Here is a 19579-nt window from a genome sequence, read left to right as displayed (position 1 = left end):
ATACAAAATGGCTGCCTTGCAAACTATCCGCAGAATGAAAAAAGATCAGTTAATTAATGAATACTTAATGTGTTTGGACAATGTTAAAGATAAACAACATGAGTCTGAGAGCGTGTTATGTAATACTTCCGCAACATGAAATGTGATGCAAATAATACATCATTATCAGATCCTGCAGTCATTCTACTTTTCTTGGGATACCAAATCAATTGCTTAAGCTACAGTGTAAGCCAAGTTCATTGCAAACAAATTGAAAACAAATACATATGTGCGCACACGCACACACACATGCACACACAGATAGACGACTTACATTTAAATTGTCTCTTTAATGCAGAAAATCCAAGGGTATGTGTATTGTACTGGAACCTTGCCTAACTGACTGGAAATATGTATAAGGCTGATGTAATTTTATTTACTTTGCAATGAACTTGAAATTACACTGTAATGCACATTACATTCGCTGCATGAGAGCAGTGCTACACTAAATAAATGACAATGTGTTGGTTTCATTTAAAGGTGTAGGCGATCAAAGTTATGTAAAAATGCTTTTGCCTTTGTTCAGTGTAATCTTAGAAAAGAATACCAGTAATCGTTTGCTGCAACTGTTCAAGACATAACATCATTCTGAATTTTGCAAAGTGGCCATATTTGTATTAGACTGTATGGCCTCTAACCATAGTATGGGTTTTTGCTATGTTTGCACTGCACTTTGCTTTTTTAAAGTATTCATATTAAACCAAAAACTCCTTTTACTTTTTGTTTCCATAATTAACACTCTTTAAGGCAGTAATGTCTTGTGATAAAATGTCATGATTTGCTTCTTAAAAACATGATAGAATAAATTGCTTGTTGTGATTAGGCACTTTGGTAGACTTTGATTACTTCTTTATGTGAACAAGAAAAAGAATAAACATTATGAATTCAAACTAAATTTCCTCCATCTAGATTATGAAAATGGATTATAGCAATTTACATTTAAACAACGCTTTAGAGACTCTTCAAGAGAAAAGAGTAAAAAAGACATCAACTCCAGGCATGTCAAAACCCTCATTAACAAACTTATACAATGAAATGACATGCCAGCATTGTGTTAATAAAAAGCACGTTAACAAAAGTGCAAGATGTACTATATATCTCTCAGTATTCATTATGGTAGAATACAGTGGAGCTGGACATGGTGCAACCTTGGTGATATCATCTCTAGGATAACAATGATTGAATGCATGCTTTTATAGTTTTAATTTAATGTAAGAAAAAATAATCTGTATTACTGTGATTCAATGATTAACCCTTTTGAAGGTGGCAGAACAGTCCATCTAAATACATACCAAGAATGCATCAGAAGCACATTGACTCTCAATTCAATGGTTTCCACAATGCATTTATGTAGTCAGGGTTTATTATAGTGCATATAATATACACCAGTTATGAATTAACATAGACCAAAGGCCAAAATAATTGTATAAACAAAGTGAACAAAACATACAATTGTACTGGCAAGTGTTTCATTTTTGTTGTTACAAATGTCGGCCAAAACCCCCCATAAGCTCTTTTCCAAACAGGAAAATAAAAACGGATAAGCACTCAAAAAAAGGGCACTGAAGAAAGGCCACCTAATCTCTAAACAAGAAACATGAGATCTTTGAATCATTGCAAGCTAACTTTGCTCGCCAAGTCTGCAAGTCACTTAGATTTCTAATCTGGATTTTGGCCAGGTTCTACCAAAGGTAATGTCAGCAACTGTTCTCCATTATTCCCCCCCCCATCCACTGTTATTAATTAATTCATACATACATACATACATAGTTATGATCTCCATTCACTAATTAACCTGCAAAACAGAACACAGCATTGTATTTCTAAACAAACTATCAGCATTGCATTGCATTTTAATTACACTTGGATAAATTAAATATGTATTTATTATTGGACAATAAGCATCCAAGTTAGGCCATGTTTAATTAAATCAGTCTCCAGTTGCATATATAACATTAATAGATTGATAATTAATGTGTTAGGTCACACCTTGTCTTAAGTTATGGCAGTACATTGCACTACACGGTTTCCCTGCATATTTTTATATTAATCTATTACTTTGTTCACTAGAGCCCAATCAATCTCAGGTTTTAGTTATAATTAAAAAGCGAGGGAAAAACAGACACTTTTCCTTTTCTAAGCACTTGAATGAATGGTTCAATGGTAATGACATGTCAAGAAAACCAAAAGATGTACGACTGAGCAGCTCCAAGGAATATTGCCCAAACAAAATTTAAACGGGAGTTTTTTTTTTTTTTTTTAACTGAAGCAAATGCACAGAGGCTGCAGCCAAGGCCTGATAATGACATTCTCCACTGTTGTCAGTTTACTAAATAGTGTTCCATTATGCACAGAAAATGAATTGAAGAATTCAATTTGCAAGCTGCATACTACACCTTGTATTACACCTGGTATATACATATTACATAGCATCATTCTCTTCTAATGGGCACAGAAAACACACTGGTAGATGGGGAATCACCCTTAATTCTAAATAAAATGTATTTCAGAAGACTATCTTCTTAGCGGACTAAATGTGTTTGTGGTGCTTATCCTGTTTTTCTATCCTGACTGCTTGGAAGACATTCAAACATTATTATTCTGGAAGGATCTCACCTCAACATACAGTCAACCGGAGTGACTTACTGACTGCCTGACTGACTGACTGACTTCCCATGGTTCCTTACATTTAACCAGGATCCGACCGTATGTTTCAGTGATAATATAGGCTACAACTACTTAAAACGTCTTTAATTATTGGAAAAAAATCATGTTTAAACTGTGTAATAAATTGATTTTCAGATCTTGCACTTTGAAGCAATTCACCAAAATACCTAACCGCAAACCAATTTCCGGTATTGTACATCACACGATCAGAAAAAGGAGACCTTCCACTCTAACTGTAATCCAATTGTATTTTGCAGTCATGTCTCGAGTAGTGGTTTTAATGAGACCTACAATGACATGTTTCAGTAATACAGATGAAAATGATATGCTATTCACACATATATATTTAAAGAAAAAAAAAATTATATATATATATACAGTGCCTAAAGAAAGTCTACACCCCCTTCAACTTTTTGTTGTGTCAGTGTTGGGATAGGTCTCTACTTTGCACACCTAGAATTGGCAATATTTTACAAAACTGTTCAAGCTCTGTCAAGTTCCTTAAGGAGTGTTGATGGACAGCAATCTTCAAGTCCTGCCACACATTTTCAATTGGATTTAGGTCAGGGCTCTGACTGAGCCACTCAAGCACATTTTCATTCCTTAGCCTCTCCAGTGTAGTTTTGGCTGTGTGCTTCTGGTCATTGATATGCTGAAAGATTTCAACTTTCTTGCAAAGGGCAGCAGGTTTTCATTAAGGACTTTTCTATATAGTACTTTCCTGTACCACTCTCTTCTGACAAATGCCCCAATCCCTGCCAATGAGAAACATGGAGCTGCCACCACCATGCTTCACAAAAGGGATGGTGTTCTTTGGGTAATCAGTCTCCTTCTTGCTCAGTAATCCAGTTTGGAGGGACGGCCTGATCCAGCAGGGTCTTGTGGGGGGGCATACACCTTCTACATCTTAATAAATAATCACCTTGACTATACTCCAAAAGATATTTTCTTATACCCAAAAACGTTGTCCCACAGTTCTTCAGAAAGCTCCTTGGTGCTCATGGTTGCGTCTTTGCTTTGAAATGCACAACCCAGCACAGGGAACAAACAGGAACTGCTGAATGTATCCTGAAATCATGCAGATCATTGCAAATTAACACAGACTGAAGCCATTTAACTTGTGGTGTGATTTTGAATGCAAAAATATTTGGGTCACAGGTCACGCCCCCTACAAAGATGAATATACTTTAAAACTTGTTTTCATTTCAATTTTCACAATTTTATTTGTCCATTTAATTTGAAATCTCTCTATGCATGAACCTAGTCTTACTCCATCTAAAACAGATGAGCCTGACAGAAGATACAGTAACGCTCTCTTTCCATTTTATACAATTTTACTAGTTATGAAAGAAAAAAAAAAAATTATATATATATAGGATGAGACAGAATATTCAAAAATTCAAACTATTCATTAAAGATGGCCACTATTGACAAGTGACTAACATTCGATAGTTAAAATAATAATAATAATAATAATAATAATAATAATAATAATAATAATATTGATTATTTTAAAGCCTGTACGGCTGATTGGCTCTCTATGTAGCTGTAATGAATATTGACGGGAGGGTGGGATTTGTTATTTCTTGTCTGTGATTGGCTGACAATGACAGATCTCCGCGACTCCGCCAATGGGATCGGTGTAATTCTGCAGATCTGCGGCACTACAAGAACACGACCAATGGCTTCCTCTCAGAGAGTTTCTGCATGGAAATACTTTGACAAAGTAAATTAAAACACTGTTAAGTGTATAATATGTGCAGTGCAATTAATATACCACAAATCTACAGCTGGTATGTTAACCCACCAAAAAGCCAAACACCCTTCTGCGACACTATGACAGAAAAGGAAAGAGAAGCAACAAACAAACTAATATTATTAAAACACACAGCCAGCTATTGCTATATATTTTGTTTTCACTGGAACTTGAACGCACAGGTATGTTTCCGAATTTATTTAATAAAGTTGTTGTGTTAGATGAGTATTTTAAAATAAAGTTCAGAACTTCTTGCAATTGCAAAAATTGTGAAAATTTTTGCAATTGCAAGAAGTTCTGAACTTTATTTTGCATTATTGCATTATTTTGCATTTAACGTGTTTTTTGTTAATGCGTTTCCAAAATATTGCAGCAGAGAGTCCTGGTGAGCTTGTTTCCCACTCGATGACATTTATTTATTTATTTATTTATTTTACCGTAATTATCACCTGGTATAAACTGCTTTGTATTTTGATGTGAAACTACCAATCAGCAGTTTCACAGACACTGCTGCCTGACAATCCTCTATTCTGATTGGCCAGGACTGGATATGGAAGAATCCAATAACCGAGACCCAGTTTCCACTCTTGTGAGTCGCAACAGTACAGTGTTTTTAATGTGTGTAAGTGTAGAAAAAGAGATCAGTTTATCCAATGCAATTTCAGCGGGGCGGCAATGAACAGTTTTCAGATCCCCTCGGGGATTTCTTGTGTCTCATCTTGACTTTTTACCTGTTCAGCTCTTTCCCCGTGCCCCCCCAAAAATTTGGGAACCCTGGACTAGCGTATAGGGATGTTACGTTTATGGAGGCCCTGCCTCCAAGCCCGAGGCCCTAGGCAACTGCCTACTCTGCCTATAGGTAGCGCCGGCCCTGGGTACCCCTTAGAAAAGATAATCAATAATTGGATTATAGTGATATTCTAAAGTAATTCATTTATTTAATTAGTATCCCACGTATCCAACCTTGTAATCAGTCATTCAGCCTATTTAAATAGAGGAAAGTAGTCACTGTGCCATTTGGTATCATTGTGTGCACCACACTGAACATGGACCAGAGAAAGCAAAGGAGAGAGTTGTCTACAAGGCTACAAGACCAATGAGTAAGTTCAAGGTCCATGGAACTGTAGCCAACCTCCCTGGGCTCGACCACAAGAGGAAAAATCGACCCCAGATTGAACAGAAGGATAGTGCGAATGGCATAAAATGAACCAAGGATAACTGCCAAAGAGATACAAGCTGAACTCCTAGGTGAAGGTACGTCAGTTTTTGATCGCACCATCCATCGCTTTTTGAGCAAAAAAGGAAGAAGACCCAGGAGGACTCCACTTTTGAAAGAGAAACATAAAAAAGCCAGACTGGAATTTGCTAAAATGCATACTGACAAGCCACAATCCTTCTGGGAGAATGTCCTTTGGACAAATGAGTCAAAACTGGAGCTTTTTGGCAAGTCATATCAGATCTATATTCGCAGACAAAAAAATTAAGGTTTCAAAGCAAAGAACCACACCTACAGTGAAACATGGGAGGAGGCTCGGTTATGTTTTGGGGCTGCTTTGCTGTGCCTGGCACAGGGTGCCTTGAATCTGTGCAGGGCACAATGAAATCTCAAGACTATCAAGCCTTTCTGGAGCGAAACATACTGCCCAGTGTCAGAAAGCTCCGTCTCAGTAGCAGGCCATGGGTCCTCCAACAGGATAATGACCCAAAACACACAGCTAAAAGCACCCAAGAATGGATAAGAACAAAACATTGGCCTTCTATGAGTCCTGATCTGAATCCTATTGAACATCTATGGAAAGAGCTGAAACTTGCAGTCTGGAGAAGGCACCCATCCAAACCTGAGACAGCTGGAGCAGTTTGCTCAGGAAGAGTGGGCCAAACTACCTGTTAACAGGTGCAAAAGTCTCATTGAGAGCTACAGAAAAGTTTGATTGCAGTGATTGGCTCTAAAGGTTGTGCAACAAAATACTAGGTTGAGGGTCCCATCATTTTTGTCCATGCCATTTTCATTTGTTTTATTATTTACAATATTATGTTGAAAAACAAAATCAAAAGCAAAGTCTGATTTATATTAAATATGGAATAAATGGTGGATGCCAATTACTTTTGTCAGTTTCAAGTTATTTCAGAGGCAATTGTACACTCTTCTTTTTGTAGAGGGGTACCAACAAATTTGAGCATGTCTGTATTTAAGTATTGGAATGTATCAATTGCAAAGAGTGGATCCTGAGGAGAAGGTAATGAAAATGTACTTAAATTCAGGCTTATAGGCAATGCAGGCTGGCACAGATGTTTATAATGCATTAATTCAGTCCTCTGCAAGTAAAAGCATCTTTACAGTGACCTTTTCATTTCTGCAGAGTTCAGATTTAAATCTCGACCAACAACACAAGCTTTTTGGGGTGCGGCGAATTGTCAGTAGCTCCATTCCTCAGAAGTCCCCTCTGATCTGTGGGCGGCAAACATCAAACAGCCGGCAAAGGGAATAAAAAATAAAAAAAATGAAAGAAAATCATAAATATGGAAGCTTATAGCCATGATGATTATGTGAAATCCATATTTCCCTGTGTTAAGTCAACTCTGGGGAGTTCATTATTACAAAAGCAGCATAAAAGAAGGTCTTCTTTCCCCCCTCAGCAAATGAAAACAGGGTCACCAGAAAATGTGTGTTTGCGCAACTTAACCTCGCACCTCTTAACTCCTCTTGTTATTTTCACATCTCTTGGTTACAGCAAGTTTGTTTTGTGATGAACTGTATGGGTTAAAGGCCCGATCAGCAGTAATATTAACAGAAATGTGCCGACAAGATAAGACGTAGTGCTAATGGATTCCATAGATTTCATATTTGGAATTTACATGGAAAGAAAAATGTGTCCTCTGCCTGAACTTGGTCTTCAACTGCTTTTCACTTTTGATTTGTCTGCCATGCCTTGCTTGAAACTGAAAGCTAAATTCACAGACAGCCTTAGCTAAGTGGCTGACTGAAAATGCTTTTTTCTTGATTGTTAGTAGTGGCTTCTGACCATCCCAAAGGGTTTACAAAGTATGCTTCTGGATTCTGGAAGACAGTTAAAAAATGCTTCAACCTCCGGGTTACATAAACAGTTGTAGCTGCTCAATTTGTCTCATCCTTTTTGGTTGACTTTCAGATTCAAATTCAGATTTGAACATTGAGATGATTGGAGGAGAATATCCACCCCATGCAAAGACCATTATCTACCAAAAAGCAAGTTATCTTCATACTCCATAAAAGATCATTGCAACAACCCATAAAAGTGAGTTTGGATTGGACGTTTGAAGTCACAGCATTGCCCTTTAGCTTCAGAACTCTTAAGGAATCCTGTTGAGGTAGCTCCCTAACGAATCAAGATAATTGTAACAACCTGTACATCTCTAGGTAGACCAAGGAGAATGATTACAAAACCCAGCATTGGGAAAGAAATTGGCTTTGGTAGGGATTACTTGTGGAGGTGAATTACTGAAGGTCATTTATATCAGTTGTGGTCCCTTGAGGTATTTGCAGCTTGATAGTCTGTTCCATCTGGCAGTGTACAACATGTCTACATTTCTCCATTGCTTGAGTTATCACAGATTCTAAACAGCTGACTGGAGGGAATGCACTAATCAGCAAGAATGCTATAACCTAATACCATTTGGGACATCTCCAATGAACATTTCAGGAAAGAATACCACTTTTGTATGTCTGCTTCTAGGTTTCTACTTTGAATATGAGTGAAAGGCTTTTGAAAGTTATTGTGGGTAATTTACTAAACAAATGCACAGGATTCGGACAGAGACTACTGCTCAAAAGAACACCTTTCAATCTAATACTTTGTTCCCACCCAGAAGGGTATGGTTTCTGTGATTTCGATTTCCTCAAGCAATGACAGCTCATTTGCCATTCAGGAAACGGGACTAATTTCACAGCAAATGCCTTCCAAGACTCTACAATATGTTCTTAGAATAATTGGAAATTAATATTGGTAAGAGAAATAGATAAGTAAAGGGAATAAGTGACTTTCACTTGCTTGAGATGTATTGTTGTATCAGGATGGCACCATTCTGCCAATCAAATCGCGAGGCCAGGAGGGAGATGATTATCTACTGTATAATAATATTCTTACATAGATTGGATGGATGTCTCACTTACCCATCTGACATCACTATTATGATGATCTTACTACAATCAACACTAACAACTTGAAATGTAAACAATTTCCCCAGTTCTGCTTGAAATAAATCATTCAAAAGGGTTTGGGGAAAAGGGACTAATGACAAGCGTTTAAAGATGCTGTTCTTTTGATTCAGTTGTCTGTAGTACATATTATTAGATAATTCATTAAACTAAAGCCAGATCAGTAAACGTAGCTGTGAACTCACTGAAAATAGATCAAGAAACATAATTTAATCTATTGTATACCATTACCTCAGTACTGCGGATTTAAACTAGGGATGTACATGAATTGTTTTGAATATTTTGACTAACAATTTCACAGCTGTTATCAACGACTATTCGAATATTTTCCTCGCCCCCCCTTCTTCAAAATGAGAAAAAATGAGAAAAATGTGAAAAAAAATGCGAATGTGACAACTTAAAAAACTTGGTTAAATTAACATTAATATACATTAGGCTATGTATAAAAAAAAAAAACACCTGCCTACTAGGAGACATACAGAGATGAACATTATCTGTCAACTGTAATGCATCTCATGTCAGTCACATGTTTTGCAAGTGTTTTTTGCCCATATTGTTGTCACAACCTTCTCTGTTAATTACAGTTTCAAATGATTTAAGGCCTATAGTTGGGACAATTAAAAAAAAAAAAAAAGTACTGCTTGCCATTAAAACATGGGCATCGCCAGAAAATTACGACATAAGTACTGAATATTTTGCAATTACAGTTGGAACCTGACCGACAAAGCATTTTATGAAATTATTAATTTAAATGTAATAAAAGTTCAGAAATGTAAGCTGCGATGCAAATACCTTAACAGTAGCGTCCTTGTGGCAATATTTTCTGGTCATAACAGCGAAATAAGTCTAATACATTATCTAGTTTTATACAATGCACTTAAACTATTTAGGTGACCTCTTCCACGTTTTCAAACCACACTCAACTAGACTACCAGCCTACGGTAATTCAAATCAGAAACATACCTGCGAGTTCGAGTTCCAGTGAATTAAAAAAATACCTATAGGCAATAGTTGGCTATGTATGGAGCTATTCATTTGTTTGTTGCAGTCCTCTTTACACAGAAACAGAACAAGGATTTATTTATAAGTACTTGTTATGAGAAATGGGGTAAGATGGTGCAAGGGTTGACAAAGGCCAACCTGCAAGGGATGAGGTCACGACAAAGTGGTTTTGGGAGTTGGATGGTCCGTTTACGCAGGATACTCTAACTCTTCTTACGCATAGGCTAGATTTTCATTTATTTTTACTTCTGTAAAATACACAGACAGTTATTCCTATGCATATTTGTATGGAATCAAAACTCCTACTGCAGCAAATGTATTACTTAGGATATCAAAAGTTTGGAAGAAGACCCAGGAGGACTCCACTTTTGAAAGAAAAACATAAAAAAGCCAGGCTGGAATTTGCTAAAATGCATATTGACAAGCCACAATCCTTCCGGGAGAATGTCCTTTGGACAGATGAGTCAAAACTGAAGTTTTCTGGCAAGTCACATCAGCTCTATATTCGCAAACGAAAAAAATGAAGCTTTCAAAGAAAAGAACACCATACCTACTGTGCAACATGGAGGAGGCTCGGTTATGTTTTGGGTCTGCTTTGCTGCGCCTGGCACAGTACCCAAGAATGGAAAATAACAAAACATTGGACTGTTCTGAAGTGGCCTTATGAGTCCTGATCTGAATCCTATCAAACATCTATGGAAAGAGCTGACACTTGCAGTCTGGAGAAGGCACCCATCCAAACCTGAGACAGCTGAGAACAGTTTGCTCAGGAAGAGTGGGCCAAACTACCTGTGTTATTGTATCATATTATTGGAAAGTATCAATTGCAAAGAGTGGACCCCGAGGTAATGGTAATGAAAAAGGTAATGAAAATGTACTTAGATTCAGGCTTATAGGCAATGCAGGCTGGCCCAGTTTATAATGCAGGTGAAACTTAATTTTAAGTAATGCAGTCAGATTAATTTAATTATTATTTATTGAACAGCCATATTAATACATAATGGTTATCTTTCCATGACAATCCTTAAAAGCTGCTTTTTCAGGCCATAGATTTTGGTACTTGACCGAGAGCCTTGGCAAAGTAAAATCATGTAATTTGCATTTTAATTATATAATCGCATGCTAGAGGTTTCCTCTTGCATGAAAATAACAGTGCAGCTTTTGGATTTAGCCATTAGACATGAAAGCTTCATCTGCACAACTTGCAGATTTTGAGGAGCATATTCAATATGTGGGATTTCATTGTGATATTGATTGAAAGCTCTAACTTAAATGGTTAGTAAAGAATAGACACGATAGCTCAGAATTCAAGTAATTATCTGAGGTGGATTGTATTCACATGTAGTTATTCACTATGAAACACCTTGTCGTTTCATCCAAATGTCATTGCAAGATGTTCCAGAAAAAAATCACTCAAAAATCATTGATATATTCATTTTTTTATTTGAATGCACAGCGGCACTGCACAAATTAATATGTAGGCCTAATAGATAAATATAAAACATATGCAGTAATAACTAATACAGTACCTGGACCAGCCGTTGGTAATGCTGCTTTAATGCTGCATGGTGGATTCAAGAAAGTATTTTATAAAATGAAAATGTTTTATATTAAGTAAAGGTAATACAAAAAACACATGATTTCCTCATCTTGATCATAGTACAATATTACTGGTCATACCATAAAATACATGCACATAATAGTCATTGCTTTTTTCATTTTAAAATTAACAATTTTAATATGATGACCATTTTGCACTTCTAGATGTTGATATATTCCAGCTCCTTTTTAGGTCATTTGGTATGAATGACAATCAGGAAACGTAGGGCACTTGATCGCAATGCTAACACCAGGGAAAACAAGGAGTTCACCTCTTGAAGATTTCTTTAAAGAAGCAAAACCAATAGATACAAGCAGAACCTACGCTCTGGTTCGAATGCTATGATATGGGATGGTGCATCCGACACATGCAATTCCACACGTTGAGAAATGTATTGAATCCATGGGTGAATCTGGAGACTGATTATACTGCATTCGCTCGTATCCTATTTCTTATTCGAACTCTTGACATTGCGCATTTCCAGTCATTGAAATGTATCCCTGTTGACAGTTCTTCACAGAGACTCTTGAAAATAATAGGTTCACCTGTTTAATATATCTTGCTGGGCTTAGAAAATGTTCAGTGTCAAATGATGTTAAGCAGCTGGATTGTTTTTCTGTTCTGTTTAGACAGTGATCATGTCGATTTGTTTATCTCGGATGAAGCCAAGTGGGACAGTTGACCACATTTGACAGTTTTGTTTATATTTATAGTATGATATAATACAAATAAACCATTTTAATCTGGGTGTGGGTTGTGTTCATTTGTTTTGACTGGCATTATTTTTGGCAGCATCTCATCTCTTAGATGCAACTATTAGACTGGATATCTAATTTTTCAGAAAGCTTTTGATAAGGTTCAACACGAAAGGTTAATTCTCAAATTGAAAGCTTATCCTATCCAACATAATGTGCTTACAGATTGAGAACTGGATAATGAGCAGAAAACAGGGAATACATAACAATAAGGGGAGAGAATTCATACTGTGCTGAAGTAATAAATGGAGGTCTATAGATATCTGGTCTAATGCTTTCTGATTTACAACAACCATCTGGTATCTGAAGTAGTTAGTAAACGTGTCCCATTTGGGTAAGGCAGGCAACTGAGGCAAGTCCTGTTGAAGCAGCAAAGACTTCAAATCAATCAAAATTAGACAGTTAAATTGAATATACATTTTTTTTACAAAGCATTACATAGCGAGAACATTCATTTATAATTTTAGATTACAGGCCCTTATCTTGACAAAGCTGCTTACGAAAAGGATTTAGGTGTTTACGTGGACTGAGCAGTGTCTAGACAATGTTGTGAAGCAATAAGTACAGGTAACAACATGTTAGTTAGAAGCGCAGAATTGTTAAGACTATACAATGAAGGGATTTCAATTTTGATATCATGTACATTTTTAGACACCACGTCCCAACGAAAGACACTGCTGTTCCAGAATCAGTTCAAATGATGAATGGTCTCACAGGGATCTCTTTAGACTTTATCTGAAGAGACCATGAAGAGATCGGATATAATTATTCTACATTCTGCAAAGCACTGAGAAAATCCACCCACAGGACTACTACGACTTTCCCAGCCACACTGTTAAAACAAATTCTCTTGATTCCATGTCTATGTAATAGCAGAAGAGAAACTCCACATTGGTCTTATTATTTTCCGTCTGCTAGCATCTGACAGTTTTGCAAGTCAATGCTTCATTTGCGTTTGCTTGAGTGTGCTGGTTTTCACAGTGGTCTTTTCAAGATGGTGTATTGGTGTAGCATCCGCAGTACTTACATACACAGATAATTTACTACACAATATGCACAGTAGCTGAAATCTCGGTTGACAAAGTCGCAGCTTCCTGAAGAATGTGACACTTCTCATTCTTCTCACCACTTTAAAGGAGCAATACACCAAACACATATTGGTCACAAAACGAAGAGGCTAGCTTACGGATTTGTTTCATTTTTAGTTTTGCCCTGGGACCACTAAGGGGCAATGAATAACAAAATGTGAAAGGGGAAAACACTACTTTTGAAATATTAGGCTCCTGTGGAGATTTAGAGCATATTTCAGGCTAAGCAAGTCAATAAGCAGTTTTATGGCTCTTGACTTCTTTTACACACACACACACACACAAACACACCACAAAATTACATGTTTAAATACAGATATACTAAGAAGCCTGATATTATATGACATAATAAGCCTACTTTCCAAATGAAGACATTACTAAAGCAGAAGAGATAACCAACTTCCACTGTTATTGAAGCAAAAGCAAATGAGAAAATAACCACTTCCCACAACCAGTGAGGAAATGACCCATGTTAACAATAAGGCACCTGCTACTAGAAGCTCTGTTTGACCCAAACAAATAAAAATCACTTGCAGGCACATACATACAGTGAGGGAAAAAAGTATTTGATCCCCTGCTGATTTTGTACGTTTGCCCACTGACAAAGAAATGATCAGTCTATAATTTTAATGGTAAGTGTATTTTAACAGTGAGACAGAATAACAACAAACAAATCCAGAAAAAAACGCATTTCAAAAAAGTTATTAATTGATTTACATGTTAATGAGTGAAATAAGTTTTTGACCCCTTCGACTTAGTACTTGGTGGCAAAACCCTTGTTGACAATCACAGAGGTCAGACGTTTCTTGTAGTTGGCCACCAGGTTTGCACACATCTCAGGAGGGATTTTGTCCCTCTCCTCTTTGCAGATCCTCTCCAAGTCATTAAGGTTTCGAGGCTGACGTTTGGCAACTCGAACCTTCAGCTCCCTCCACAGATTTTCTATGGGATTAAGGTCTGGAGACTGGCTAGGCCACTCCAGGACCTTAATGTGCTTCTTCTTGAGCCACTCCTTTGTTGCCTTGGCTGTGTGTTTTGGGTCATTGTCATGCTGGAATACCCATCCACGACCCATTTTCAATGCCCTGGCTGAGGGAAGGAGGTTCTCACCCAAGATTTGAGGGTACATGGCCCCGTCCATCGTCCCTTTGATGCGGTGCAGTTGTCCTGTCCCCTTAGCAGAAAAACACCCCCAAAGCATAATGTTTCCACCTCCATGTTTGACGGTGGGGATGGTGTTCTTGGGGTCATTCCTCCTTCTCCAAACATGGCGAGTTGAGTTGATGCCAAAGAGCTCAATTTTGGTCTCATCTGACCACAACACTTTCACCCAGTTCTCCTCTGAATCATTCAGATGTTCATTGGCAAACTTCAGACGGGCCTGTACATGTGCTTTCTTGAGCAGGGGGACCTTGCGGGCGCTGCAGGATTTCAGTCCTTCACAGCGTAGTGTGTTACCAATTGTTTTCTTGGTGACTATGGTCCCAGCTGCCTTGAGATCATTAACAAGATCCTCCCGTGTAGTTCTGGGCTGATTCCTCACTGTTCTCATGATCATTGCAACTCCACGAGGTGAGATCTTGCATGGAGCCCTAGACCAAGGGAGACTGACCGTTATTTTGTGTTTCTTCCATTTGCGAATAATCGCACCAACTGTTGTCACCTTCTCACCAAGCTGCTTGGCGATGGTCTTGTAACACATTCCAGCCTTGTGTAGGTCTACAATCTTGTCCCTGATATTCTTGGACAGCTCTTTGGTCTTGGCCATGGTGGAGAGTTTGGAATCTGATTGATTGATTGCTTCTGTGGACAGGTGTCTTTTATACAGGTAATGAGCTGAGATTAGGAGCACTCCCTTTAAGAGAGTGCTCCTAATCTCAGCTCGTTACCTGTATAAAAGACACCTGGGAGCCAGAAATCTTGCTGATTGATGGGGGATCAAATACTTATTTCCCTCATTAACATGCAAATCAATGTATAACTTTTTTGAAATGCTTCCGAGACAAAAAGACAACTGCACTGCACTGCCTGGGAATGAGGTATTTTTTGTCTGGCTTCTGGAAAATATATCTCCCACTTACTGGTGCCGTGTGGCAGAACTAAGACACCCTACCGCTGTGATTTCACAAGCAAGTCAAACAAGTCAACCTGAAGGAAAGAAAGTTGTTAGAGACTCTAATTTAAATCCATATAGGCCAACTATTCATCTTCCTCCAGTCTGCATTTCAAATACCTATTACTGTCCAGTTAGTTAATAAATAAGGCTGCTTCATCTTCAAGTTCGCAGTTTACTGTGAAGCCTTTGCCCTCCACCTCCACCTCACACATGCATAAAAACAGCCACATGACTCAATTCGGGAAGAGAGTGGCATGGCAACCTTCTCCTTTGACCTCTTAACAAAGACTGCAACTGGGGTGTTAAAAAAAAACGAAAACTAAAAAAACATAATGAGTTACAAATAAAACTAAACTACCCATAGAATGAAATGCTCTTATCAGCACCATAAAGCTATTTGGACAAAACAAGGAAATGGTTGTTTTTCTAGTTTCAAAAACATAGTTCACAATAGCCACAAACGGTATTATGAACACAGTAAGAAATCACACCTCCAAATAACCGATAATTTCTGTGGCACCTTAATAACCAACTACCCATCAGAACAGTACAGTAGGAACAACAGGTATGAGAAACAGTCACATGCGGTCTGCTTTCATATATTTTTGTCTCTATGCTCTTTGTACCGGCAGCAAGATCCAAACATGTTGTTTGCATCCCACTCCACACAGTGAAGAGTGAGAAACTTCAATCAAATAAGCAAAACCATCCACCCCACTTCATTCTAAACTAAACTAATCAGCAATGTCTGGACTTAGGTCATAATACTGAGTCACTGATGTCTCCTGTCAGACCAAATCAAGATGAGCAAAGACCATGTTTGCTTTAGTTAAGAGGGCACATTAAAAAACTAATTTTAAACATTTCATTGAAAATTCTCTGGCTGTGTTTACATGCTGGTAAACAGACATGATGGTAGAGGTGGTGGCATGATTTCTTTCAAGGTGGTCCCACTGGTTTAAATGTTGGAAAGGGTTTTGGTTAAAATGCAACAATATAATCATTCCTACTTCAGACCTTTACGTTTTGTTGTGTGGATTTTTGCTTAATTTGTGTTCAAACATAAGCCAAAGCTATTTAAAACTGTAACCATCCCAAACTGCCTTCAATAAGTCATGACTGTAACTTATTTACCTGCATGCAAACACGTTTCTTATGCATGTTTTCTACTGCAAGGCTACAGAATCTGGAAACTATCTTTCTCAGATGTGACACTTCTATATTTATAAGTACACAAGCAAACAGGTGGAAATGTGGAGAATAATCTATTCCGAAAACAATTATACTTTCAACTAACCCTTTTAATGATTTTAAACTGCATACACCTCTCTATTGAATAATTTATTAAGAAAATCCAAATTTGTATAAAAACACAGAGGTATTTCTTTATTATGTATTTATTAGCATATGCCTGTACCAAGGGTGACATTACATACTGGAACTACAATACACAGCAGGGTTCCTACTTAAAATAGACTAAATTCAGTACAAAATACAGTACCATAGTTACAATAATAGTGTGCAGTGGCGTCAAAATACTGATCGTACAAAAGCAGTTACCATAGAATGGGAAAGAAGTGCAGGAATAAGTACTTAAATAATAAGGAGCAATAGAGGCGAGTATATTATTAGTGCAAAACAGAAGCGTATTAAAGTAATAGTGGCATATTGTCAAGGAAAGGGGCATAGGTATTACAGCTATGGTCTAAACAGGTGTGTCCAAAGCAGAAAAAACATAAAACCATGCAAAACCATGTAGCATGCAGATTACATGGACAAAGCAAGTTTAGATTAATGATTTTAGTCAAACCAGCAGAACTGTTAAGGAAAAACTGTTCATGAATCTATTAACAACAGACATTATATCTGTTATTTCATGAAGGATGATCTGCAACACGAAACCCATATTTCACAGCTGTTTAATTACAGACTGGAAATTCCATTCTCATTATACTTGGGGACCACAACCAGTCACATGATCATGACAACTGGCCTATAGAGTCCGGACAGAGTACTACGGGAAGCCACTGTGCTGAAAAAGCAGGGTATGAGAGTAAACAAGGGTTCACAGTGAATACTAAAGTATTCGGATCGAATGAGGTCAGAATCCCTTTGATTTTCTCTAAACAGCTCCTTCATGAAAGGGATTGGAAAAATCTCTTCCTGTTGAAGTGCAGTCATAGGCTTGACTCTGAATGAGAGAGATGGCAGGAGACCAGAAAACTTCTCCTTATACCCCTCAAGCTATTTCCTGCAATTTTAAAGTGAAACAACAGTAAGAAGGTTTCACCGCTGATTATATGAAGAAAAAGTGTCCTTCTAAGTGTTGTCAAATAGCACAAATTTCCTTTTTTGCTGTCTTAGAAGAGCTAGAGAAAAGAGGGTAGAGACCGAAATCCTTAGTTGGTCTAGGTCAGGGTTCAGATCTAGCCTACTATATGAAACTCATTTCCTATGTTCTTATGGCATAATGAACAACCCCCCCAGTGCGCCTTCACACAGTAGATGCATTGGTTGGCTTTAGGAAGCATTGGTATTGAATAAACTCATACTGAACACACAAAGGGGGACATTTATAGATCACAACAGGGTTTTGGTTTCCGCCTGAATTTCTCATATTGAATAATCGAGGTAGACCTAAATGGCCAGCCAAATATTATTCAACAGCATCTCTCCTGGCTCTTAAAGTCTAAGTAAGCCCTGCAAAAAAAAAAAAAAAAGGTATATACTGTGCTGAAGCTCATGTGCGTTTGTTTGCTGTCATTGCACTTTCTGACCTTGTGAAAAACCGAGGGGACTGCTGGAATTTAATCTCTGATCTGTCTCATATTTTGTTGAGATGTTAACAATTCCCTGTATCACCTACACTTACATCTATGAGTCAGACATTTCAGGAGATTGAATGACATTGAGCTAGAATGTCATGAGGGCCATTCTTATTAAGGGCTAAGTTGAGACGTATCCAGCAGTGCCTTGAGAATGGCAGTGTTTAGGATAGGATCATCCGTTTTTATTGTGATTAAGCCCGCATGTTTATTTTCATTTGCAACATTAAAACACAATTAAATTATAATTATACATAGATCTCAATTTCTGACACATAACATACGTACACTATAATACACACATCACAAAAATGAAATAAAAGGGTAATTCCCTGCAAATACTATCATGCAATATTGCACAAGAAACACAGATATTGCTAAACGGGTGACATTGTATAGGGGACTCACTTTTACAAAACAATGACATTTAATAACACTGCAATATCAAAACGATCGCTGTAGATGAATGCGAAATATCAGCTTTTTTTTTTTTTAAAGAAGGTGCTAAATACCTAAATGCATTGAACTTTTTGCAGTTCACTGTCATTTTGTAGGCTGAACGTGAGTGCAAGGATAAAGATGGGTCAACGTGCCAGCCAAATACATCATTGAAATAAATACATCCAAGTCTGCACGCTTTTACCTCTTATGTCTGACATGACTGCAATCGAAATGGTTTGCGTCTATGCAATTCAACTATTCCTCAAAACTTAGTCCCGTTTCCACATACGTGTGCCCGGACCCTGCTATTGACTATCGGCTGCAAGAATAACTTTCTATTGAAATGCTTTCTGCTGTGAAACACTGACGTCGATGCACGCATCTCTACACCTGTCAGCAACTACAATTACACCCCTTGAAATGTTGAACCTATGTTGACTTCCACATCCCGTTTCCCTGGTCTAGAATGATAAAATAACATTTTAATTTTTGTGTAACACACAGTATCCAGCAGACAGAAGCATGCTATACGAGCCCCTTCAAACGAACATGAATTCAATGCAACTTACTGCTAGACTGAAGCTTATGTTACGCCATGTCCCAGTTCAGTCGTTATGGCATACGGAACCGCACTGCAAGCCCAGGGCCCTCGCATTTAGCTCATCAGCAAGTGCATCTCAGCTGTATGTAGAAGACATGCTCAGTAATTTGACCTTCTCATAATAGAAACTACCATCACTGACGGCAGAGGCAGGGGAGGATCGGATCAAACCAAGCAGGAGAGACCAGACAGCATCTGACTTTCCCCAGGGCCAGCGAATGGGAGCTCAGGCAGGCAATATGAGCAGAGACAAGAGAGAGGGGTGGTGGGGGGGAGAGAGAGTGGAGGAAAATACAAATGCATTAAAGAAATCAATGCATTTTAAAATGTATGTAATAGGGCATGCTATTTTGAGCCTAGCCTGAGTCTAATTATTGTTATCTACACAAAGACAATCATAATCATGTGTATTACCACTAAAACTGTCTGTGTTCAATAGTAATACTAATAATTGTTGTTGTTGTTGTTGTTGTTGTAAAGCAGCAGCTGTTAAT

The 19579-nt window shown here is 37.8% G+C and overlaps 1 protein-coding gene across 2 annotated transcripts in view; it reads right to left on the bottom strand.

Moving 5' to 3' along the window:
• Positions 1-19174, bottom strand: part of oxr1a (oxidation resistance 1a) — a 175168-nt gene extending 155994 nt beyond the window's left edge. For both annotated transcript variants that reach the window (XM_066691490.1, XM_066691492.1), the window contains exon 1: positions 19054-19174. The gene's annotated coding sequence lies outside the window, so the exon portion shown is untranslated. The remainder of the gene's footprint in view (positions 1-19053) is intronic.
• Positions 19175-19579: the final 405 nt, after the last annotated feature.

This window comes from Amia ocellicauda, chromosome 18 (genome assembly GCF_036373705.1).
Source record: "Amia ocellicauda isolate fAmiCal2 chromosome 18, fAmiCal2.hap1, whole genome shotgun sequence".
In the NCBI taxonomy this organism is placed as follows: Eukaryota; Metazoa; Chordata; class Actinopteri; order Amiiformes; family Amiidae; genus Amia; species Amia ocellicauda.
The sequence above is the reverse complement of the archived record's forward strand: the minus strand, read 5'-3'. Positions and strand labels throughout refer to the sequence as shown.